Source organism: Rhinopithecus roxellana, chromosome 14, assembly GCF_007565055.1.
Source record: "Rhinopithecus roxellana isolate Shanxi Qingling chromosome 14, ASM756505v1, whole genome shotgun sequence".
NCBI classification, from domain to species: domain Eukaryota; kingdom Metazoa; phylum Chordata; class Mammalia; order Primates; family Cercopithecidae; genus Rhinopithecus; species Rhinopithecus roxellana.
This window is the reverse complement of record NC_044562.1, coordinates 29,717,521-29,725,470: the sequence shown is the minus strand read 5'-3', so window position 1 is coordinate 29,725,470 and position 7,950 is coordinate 29,717,521. Positions and strand designations below refer to the sequence as shown.

General features: G+C 42.2%; 1 non-coding gene across 1 annotated transcript; it reads right to left on the bottom strand.

The window, feature by feature from the left end:
* Positions 1–3,482: 3,482 nt before the first annotated feature.
* Positions 3,483–3,589, bottom strand: LOC115893427. The gene has a single exon (XR_004053424.1). It is a non-coding gene; the product is annotated as a U6 spliceosomal RNA (small nuclear RNA).
* Between the last annotated feature and the right edge of the window lie 4,361 nt (positions 3,590–7,950).

Genomic DNA, 7,950 nt, shown 5'->3' with positions numbered 1-7,950 from the left:
TGGTAGTGAATAAGTCTCACAAGATCTGATGGTTTTATAAGAGGTTTCCCTTTTCTCTTGGTCTGCTGCAATGTAAGACGTGCCTTTCGCCTTTTGCCACAATTGTGAGATCTCCTCAGCCATGCAGAACTGTGAGTCCATTAAACCTCTTTTTCTTTATAAATTACCTAGTCTCGGGTATGTCTTTATCAGCAGTGTAGTGGCTGCTGGCAGCTCTTGGTATTCTTTGGAGAACAGACTAATACAGTAAATATATATTTATATTTTATATACATATATATACATATATATTTTTTCATATATTTATATTTTATATACATACATATACATATATATATATTTTTCTCTATTAGAACCCCTTTGATCACCTGGAAATCAGCTGTACAAGCCTCTATAGGCCCAAACCACATTAGTCAATCTAGTTCAAATAATAAACTAGTTTGTGAAGGTGATTTTTTTTTTCTGTTTGGATAAGAAGATAAAGGATCACAAAATATATTTCTTATTGAGCTGATTATATCTATCTGGTAAAATTATATTTGTTGATGATCAATGGCAGCCATTCAAGCCCCTGTTAATTATAATTTCCTCAACCTTGTCTTTGCACAGCCTAGAAGCATTTGGTGCCTCTAGTTAGAGCACAACAGGTAGCAGCCATGGTTGGAGTGGTTGTTTGGTCACAGGTGGGGCAGTGGCCCTTGGCCATGTTCTGGCCCAACACCCACCCTAGATGATGGTCAGACACACTATACGTGGCAATAAGTCCACCTAGGTTTTCATAGGATTCAAAATATTTTGCAGAAAAATAAAGCAAATAGAACCACAACCATTTCCTTTTTCTCATTTTCTTTTCTGTTTTTGGTGGGGGGGGGAGTGTGAAGAGACTTGATATTCATGAAAGCATTTTACAAGCATGTGAGTAATGAAATCCATGTTTTAAAGATGTAATGCATTTTACAGGCTCTCTTAATCTACCCTTGCTTTCCTTCTTCCTTATAAAAAATTTAGTGATGATTAAATTAAAAGAAAACGGAAGTCATAATAAAATAAAAACTCACAACTCCACAGTAATTTGTCATTGCCACAAGTATTCATGGTACATCCTTAACTGGCACCCACTACTCCTGTGGTCTGGATAGGATACAAATGTTAAGTTCCTTTTATTTGGCTGCTGTACTACCCCTTCCTCTTCTATCCAAGAGTATTTGGAAGGCAAGTGACTGGATAGATAACTATAAGCAATCCATTCCTGAAATATAAGGCTAAAGATTATCATTACTCAGCCATGTAACAGAAAATCCAACTTGAAATCCCTTTAACAATAAAGATTCACCAACCTCAGTACATTAACTTTGTCCTTGGACACACAGTACCCCTCATGGTTTCAAGATGGCTGCTGCAGCTCCCTGTATGTGACATCCAAGCATGAGGACATTCAGCAAGTGTATCAGTCCGTTTTCACACTGCTACAAAGACATACCCGAGACTGGGCAATTTACAAAGGAAAGAGGTTTAATTGACTCACAGTTCTGCATGGCTGGAGAGGGCTCAGGAAACTTACAATCATGGCAGAAAGCAAAGGGGAAGTAAGGCACCTTCTTCACAAGGTGGCAGGAAGGGGAAGTGCCGAGCAAAGCGGGACGATCCCCTTATAAAACCATCAGATCTCATGAGAACTCACTCACTATCAGGAGAACAGCATGGGGGAACCACCCCCATGATTCAGTTACCTCCACCTGATCTCTCCCTTGACAATGGGGATGAGGGGGATTACAATTCAAGATGAGAGTTTGGTGGGGACACAGCCAACCCATATCAGCAGGGAAAGAAAAATCCCTGTTCCTTGTTTTTTCTCCTAAACAAGAAACCTTTCTTAGAAGCCCCCACAGAAACTTCTACTTCCATTTCATTGGAAGATTTAGGTCACATTTGTACCCTAAACCAATCTCTGGTAAGGAAATGGAGCTTCCGCCATTAGTTTACTTATCACATTAGATCAGTAGAGGTGTAGGTTACCCAAATAAAATTGAGATTCTGTCCCCAAAAAACAAGGAGGTATAGCAGGACCATTTTATTTACAAGTGTCAGGACATCCAGATAAAAATGGCCTAAACAATAATAAAAATACCGTTATCTCACATAACAAGAAGACCACAGCTGGTGACCAGAGCTGGTAGCTTCAGCAGCGCAGGGATGTCAGGCTCCTGATGGCCTCTTATCATTCCCTTGGCTTTATCTTGGTTTTACTTGTGTCTGCCACAGCTCAAAGCACTGCCTATATTCAAATGCAGGAAGAGGCCAAAGTCCCAGGCTTTTGCCCTCTTTTTAGAGCACTGGAAACTCGCAACTCTCTCCTCCTTGTATCTTAAGGGTCAGGGTTACATCACAGCCCTAGGTCTGTAATCTGTCACTGGCAAGTGAATGGGATCAACAGGATTGGCTTAAATAAATTAACATTTAACATATACCCTTGGGATGGGAGGGGGTGTTCTTGGCTGAAGACACAGGGTAGGAAGGGAGGGTTGCTGTACATGTGCATAACGTGCAGGTTTGTTACATATGTATATTTGTGCCATGTTGGTGTGCTGCACCCATCAACTTGTCAGCACCCATCAATTCATCATTTATATCATGTATAACTCCCCAATGCAATCCCTTCCCCCTCCCCCCTCCCCATGATAGGCCCCAGTGTGTGATGTTCCCCTTCCTGAGTCTAAGTGATCGCATTGTCAGTTCCCACCTATGAGTGAGAACATGCGGTGTTTGGTTTTCTCTTCTTGTGACAGTTTGCTAAGAATGATGGTTTCCAGCTGCATCCATGTCCCTACAAAGGACGCAAACTCATCCTTTTTTATGGCTGCATAGTATTCCATGGTGTATATGTGCCACATTTTCTTAATCCAGTCTGTCACAGATGGACATTTGGGTTGATTCCAAGTCTTTGCTATTGTGAATAGTGCTGCAATAAACATACGTGTGCATGTGTCTTTGTAGTAGAATAATTTATAATCCTTTGGGTATATACCCAGTAGTGGGATGGCTGGGTCATATGGTACATCTAGTTCTAGATCCTTGAGGAATTGCCATACTGTTTTCCATAATGGTTGCACTAGTTTACAATCCCACCAACAGTGTAAAAGTGTTCCTATTTCTCCACATCCTCTCCAGCACCTATTGTTTCCTGACTTTTTAATGATTGCCATTCTAACTGGTGTGAGATGGTATCTCATTGTGGTTTTGATTTGCATTTCTCTGATGGCGAGTGATGATGAGCATTTTTTCATGTGTCTGTTGGCTGTATGAATGTCTTTTGAGAAATGTCTGTTCATATCCTTTGCCCACTTTTTGATGGGGTTGTTTTTTTCTTGTATATTTGTTTGAGTTCTTTGTAGATTCTGGATATTAGCCCTTTGTCAGATGAGTAGATTGCAAAAATTTTCTCCCATTCTGTAGGTGGCCTGTTCACTCTGATGGTAGTTTCTAAAAATATGGAATGCTTCACGAATTTGCGTGTCATCCTTGCGCAGGGGCCATGCTAATCTTCTCTGTATTGTTCCGATTTTAGTATATGTGCTGCCGAAGCGAGCACATCTGGAGAATATTCTAGCATCTGCCAGCAAGGAAGGAAGGGGCTGGGAATGACTCTTGGGGAGTGCACCATGCATGAATCTTTATCTTGCTCGTGGGAAGGATTATAGCATGTATCTAACATAAATGAGGGGTGTTCATGTTGGATTGGAAAGATTTAAGGTCCACAGACTTCTCAGTGAGAAAGATATGGAATGTCATAGTCACGTCTAACTCATGGGAGCAGAAGTTAGCAATGCTTTTTTCAGGATTTCTTCTTCTTCGGGTTAGAAGCAGAAAGAACTGAGACTCCTTTAGGAAGTATGAGAGATACTGAGATGGGCTGCTTATGAGAACCCCCCTGGTGGGCCCCTGGCATGCAGGGACTAGGAGAGGTACTGACCTCCTCTTGGCTCAGCTTCTTGATTTATATCTGGGAAGGGAGATTCAGCTCCTTTCTCCTGATGCTGCCAGTCTAGGGCCTTTTATCTCCCATCCTCTCCGAGTTGTCCAGAAATACCTCTGGAACCTGTGGGTCTTCTTCCTTCTTTACTTTTCCATGGGACAACACCGAAAACTAGGCAAAGTGAGTCAGGGGGTTGACTATGATAGTTTTTCATCAGGATACAAGACAGCCGTACACTGTTACTGTTCCAGGGGGTCAATTTGGAAACCATCCCCACTGGACTCCAGTCTCCACTCCATTACCTTTTAGCTTCATTATTTTTAGCAGTTTGGCTTAACTTGGTTCCCCAGCTTTGTCACTGGCTGCTCTGCAGGCTGGAGTGATGTAAAGCCTTGTCACTGAGGAGTGGTAAGGCTCTGAATAAGTCTTCACAGTTATGAGGCCTAAGTTATTTGTCTCAAAAATAGGGACAATTACCCTGGCTTGATAAAAGTGATGCATACTATGCAATGGAAGACATTTATACTGTGCAAGAATCCCCTTTTTTCCTCCTCTGAAGCTTTGCTCCGATTCCTTTGTGTTTTAGAATCTGAGTGTTTGCTTGTTTACTTATTTATTTATTTATGGCAGTGACAGTGAGACCCCTTTACCTGATGGCCAGGCTCGACAACAACTGCTCTGAACTCATCCTTCATTAATATTCACCCGGTGCAATGCACATAGCTCTGGAGGCCTCTCCTCTATGGGACGCTTTAATGTGGCAGTTATGAAAGCAGCTCAGACCAAGTTCGATTAGCATAATAATGAAGCTTCGGCAGCAGTGCTCCCATCCTCAAAGGAAATAGCTGGAGTGGTCACAGAGCCTTTAACAAGTACTGCTTTAGGATAAAAACGGACAGGGTGGGAGATGATGGATGGCAAATGTGGAATATGGGGAGAGGACTAGTGGAGGGTGGGAACTAGCAGGGGAAGCGGGGAAGAGATTGTTTGCTTTTCTTTTGCCTTGTTCCTAAGAGATGTCATCTGCAATGAGAGAACTTTCATTAGCAGTGGCCCTTTAGAAATGCACAGGTTTCTGCATTTCCAGAAAAACATAATGTTAGTGTCTCTTTTGGCTGTAGAAGAAAAAAAAATACCCAGCTCAGAAGAACACCGTACTTTTTCAGATGTTCAATAACCCCTGAAAATAGGTGGGTGGGCATTATTATCTCCCTTTGACAGATGAATGCACATCCAAATATCTATCTGTTCATCTGTCCATTCATCCACCTTCTGTCTTCCTCCAGAAATGATTTAAGGCAGTTTCCAGGTGAGGTACCGAAATTCTTGGTGCCAGGTAGAGGCAGTGCTCCCATTTGAACTCAAATCTCCTGCTACTTTTCTCCCAACACCATGCTTCTTTTAAAATCAATTCAGAATTCAAACCAAGGGCCCTACTTTCCTGACTCTTGTGGTTAATTGTCAAGAAACAGGTTCAGCTGGATTTCAGCTGATCCACACATCTTGCCTCCCAGTTGTTTTTGCAGCAGAGGGATCTTCACCTGAGTATGGAGTGTGCCTCCACAGGGCCCCTTAATTGGCCATTGACCCAACCTGGGCCAATGTAATAACTTCTATTTGCACATTTAAGCTGTTGGCTATTTCACTGGATTTTTACAAACTGGAGATCAGCTGTTCTCTCATTATACAGACATGGGAACCAGCAGGAAAGCCGAAGCACACCTACGCTCTCTCCAGCCATGAAAAATCAAGCACTAAGTGGGAGGAATAGACAGAAAAAATTCAAGAAAATCTCCAGGCCCTTGCCATCCTTCACTAGCACAGGCATATGCAGCAGGAAAAAGAAAATCTTGGTTGAAAATAAGAACCAAGCATCTGAGCATGATGGCTCACACCTGTAATCCTAGCACTTTGGAAGGGCGAGATGGGCAGATCACTTGAAGTCAGGAGTTCAAGACCAGCCTGGTCAACATGGCAAAATCCCGTCTCTACTTAAAATACAACAATTAACCAGGTGTGGTGATGTGCACCCGTGGTCCCAGTTACAGGGATGGCTGAGGCAGGAGAATCGCTTGAGCCTGGGAGGTGGAAGTTGCAATGAGCTGAGATCATGCCTGTGGACTCCAGCCTGGCCGGCAGAGTGAGACTCCATCTCAAAAAATAAATACATAAATAAATAAAGGACTGCAGCTGGTTTGCCTTGCCAGGCTAATGGGCAGATTCATTTTAGGGAGATGGCTCTTTGATTAGAAAAAGACCATAATCACCTGTTTGGTGTGAAAGATAAAGCCTCCTCTCCCTACTCCCTCAACTCTAGAGGATGATTTGGAAGAGACAATGGGAGATCAGAACGACTCTGCATAATAAAAGTGAGAGAGCACAGAGGAGTAGATGGGAAGAGTAGGGGAAATGATGCCCAAATAGAAGCCCTTTGATGGAGGCGTGGAATGTGAAGAACGACCAACATCCAGTATGGGAGGCCCTGGGGTGGAAATGACCCAGAAGTTCTAGTTTTAGGTAGTTTGTGGAGTTCTGATAGAACTCTCTATAATCACCAACTTTCAGTAAAGGTCTGTTTACAATATGCAACAGCTCTAGTGTGGGTGGTGTTTCGAAGGTTCAGTAGGCAAAGAAAGGTACATCAGCTTGGTTCAGGACAGAAAGAAGAGGACGGTCACAGAAGGGGAGATGTGTCATGATGGGAGATCACCAGAACAGGTAATCTGAGCCAGAGGTGACCATGGAAGACCCCTGGGAGTCAGCCAAAAACCTTTCAGTTCATGGGATGGGGCTTAAGTCAGATTTCCTCCCAGATCGAAAAGCAATGGGACCCCAGAGGTTTACCTAGACAGAATATATTTGCTTCTGTTTTCATGAAGTTTCGATAGAATTCTAAGTTACAGTGACTGTTGCTGCTTCAGGCCTCTGTATCTTTTTGCGGTTTGCCTTCTGTGATCAATTGCCAGGATGTCACATTCCTATAGTTCTTTACAGTTTATGAGCACTTCATGTTATTTTACTTAATCTTCACTTTGGGAGGGAAGCTGAAAACCCAAATCACTCTGGGAATACTGGTCTATTGCCATTAACTTAGTTTGCTCTCACAAAATGACTTAACTAGTTGTATATGAAAACACAATATGCAACCCATTGTCCACACAGGAAGATATTAGCATTGCAAGGCTCTTGGTTGATGGAGGTAGGGGTAAAGGGTACAGGTTGCAGCAATCGAGCAGTTTCTCTTCTAATTTCTTTTTAAGTTTCTCAGTTTCTCTACAAGTTTCACGTACAAGAGAAAAAGGATTAGCACATGCGACCCTACTGAAGCTGTGATCACTTGTGATCCAGTCTCATAGTTGTAGTTAAAAAAGCCTGAAAGGCAATTTTATAAAATCTCTAGTTCTTACAAATTTTTAGACATCGTGAATTGGATACAAAGCCCACAACAACACTTCCGAACATTTGCCATTGCTGTTTGATTAATTCTAATACATTACCTTGGTTCTCCAGAGTGGCTCTTCCTTAAACTTTCTGAAAAACCACTCCCCCAACAATAGGTCCAGCTTTGGTGTCTCTGTTCCTTCTATCCCCTGGTCTTCCCCACCCCGCCCCTAAATTCTGCCTCACAAAAGCTCCAAAGAACAAACCTGGCAATGGCAGAGCCCTCCTTAAAATAAAAGGAGGGGAGGAAACTGAGTCAGTGAAGTTAGCATATGCTTTTGTGGTAGGGGGAAGAGAAGGGTTAAAAATGTTACTGATAACTGTACCCTATTACATTTACGCAAACATGTCAGTATTGTAAGAAATAAACGTTAAAAGTTAACCCAGCATTTACTAATATTCATGGGTTTTTTTGGTTGTATATTAATTAGGTCATAAGTGGTAATGGTTTATGCAAATGATGGTACTATTTATTTTTAAGGAAGAAACTGTGTTTTTATGGTTGTTTTTTACTGGCTTTGCAAGTTCTTCAGTGT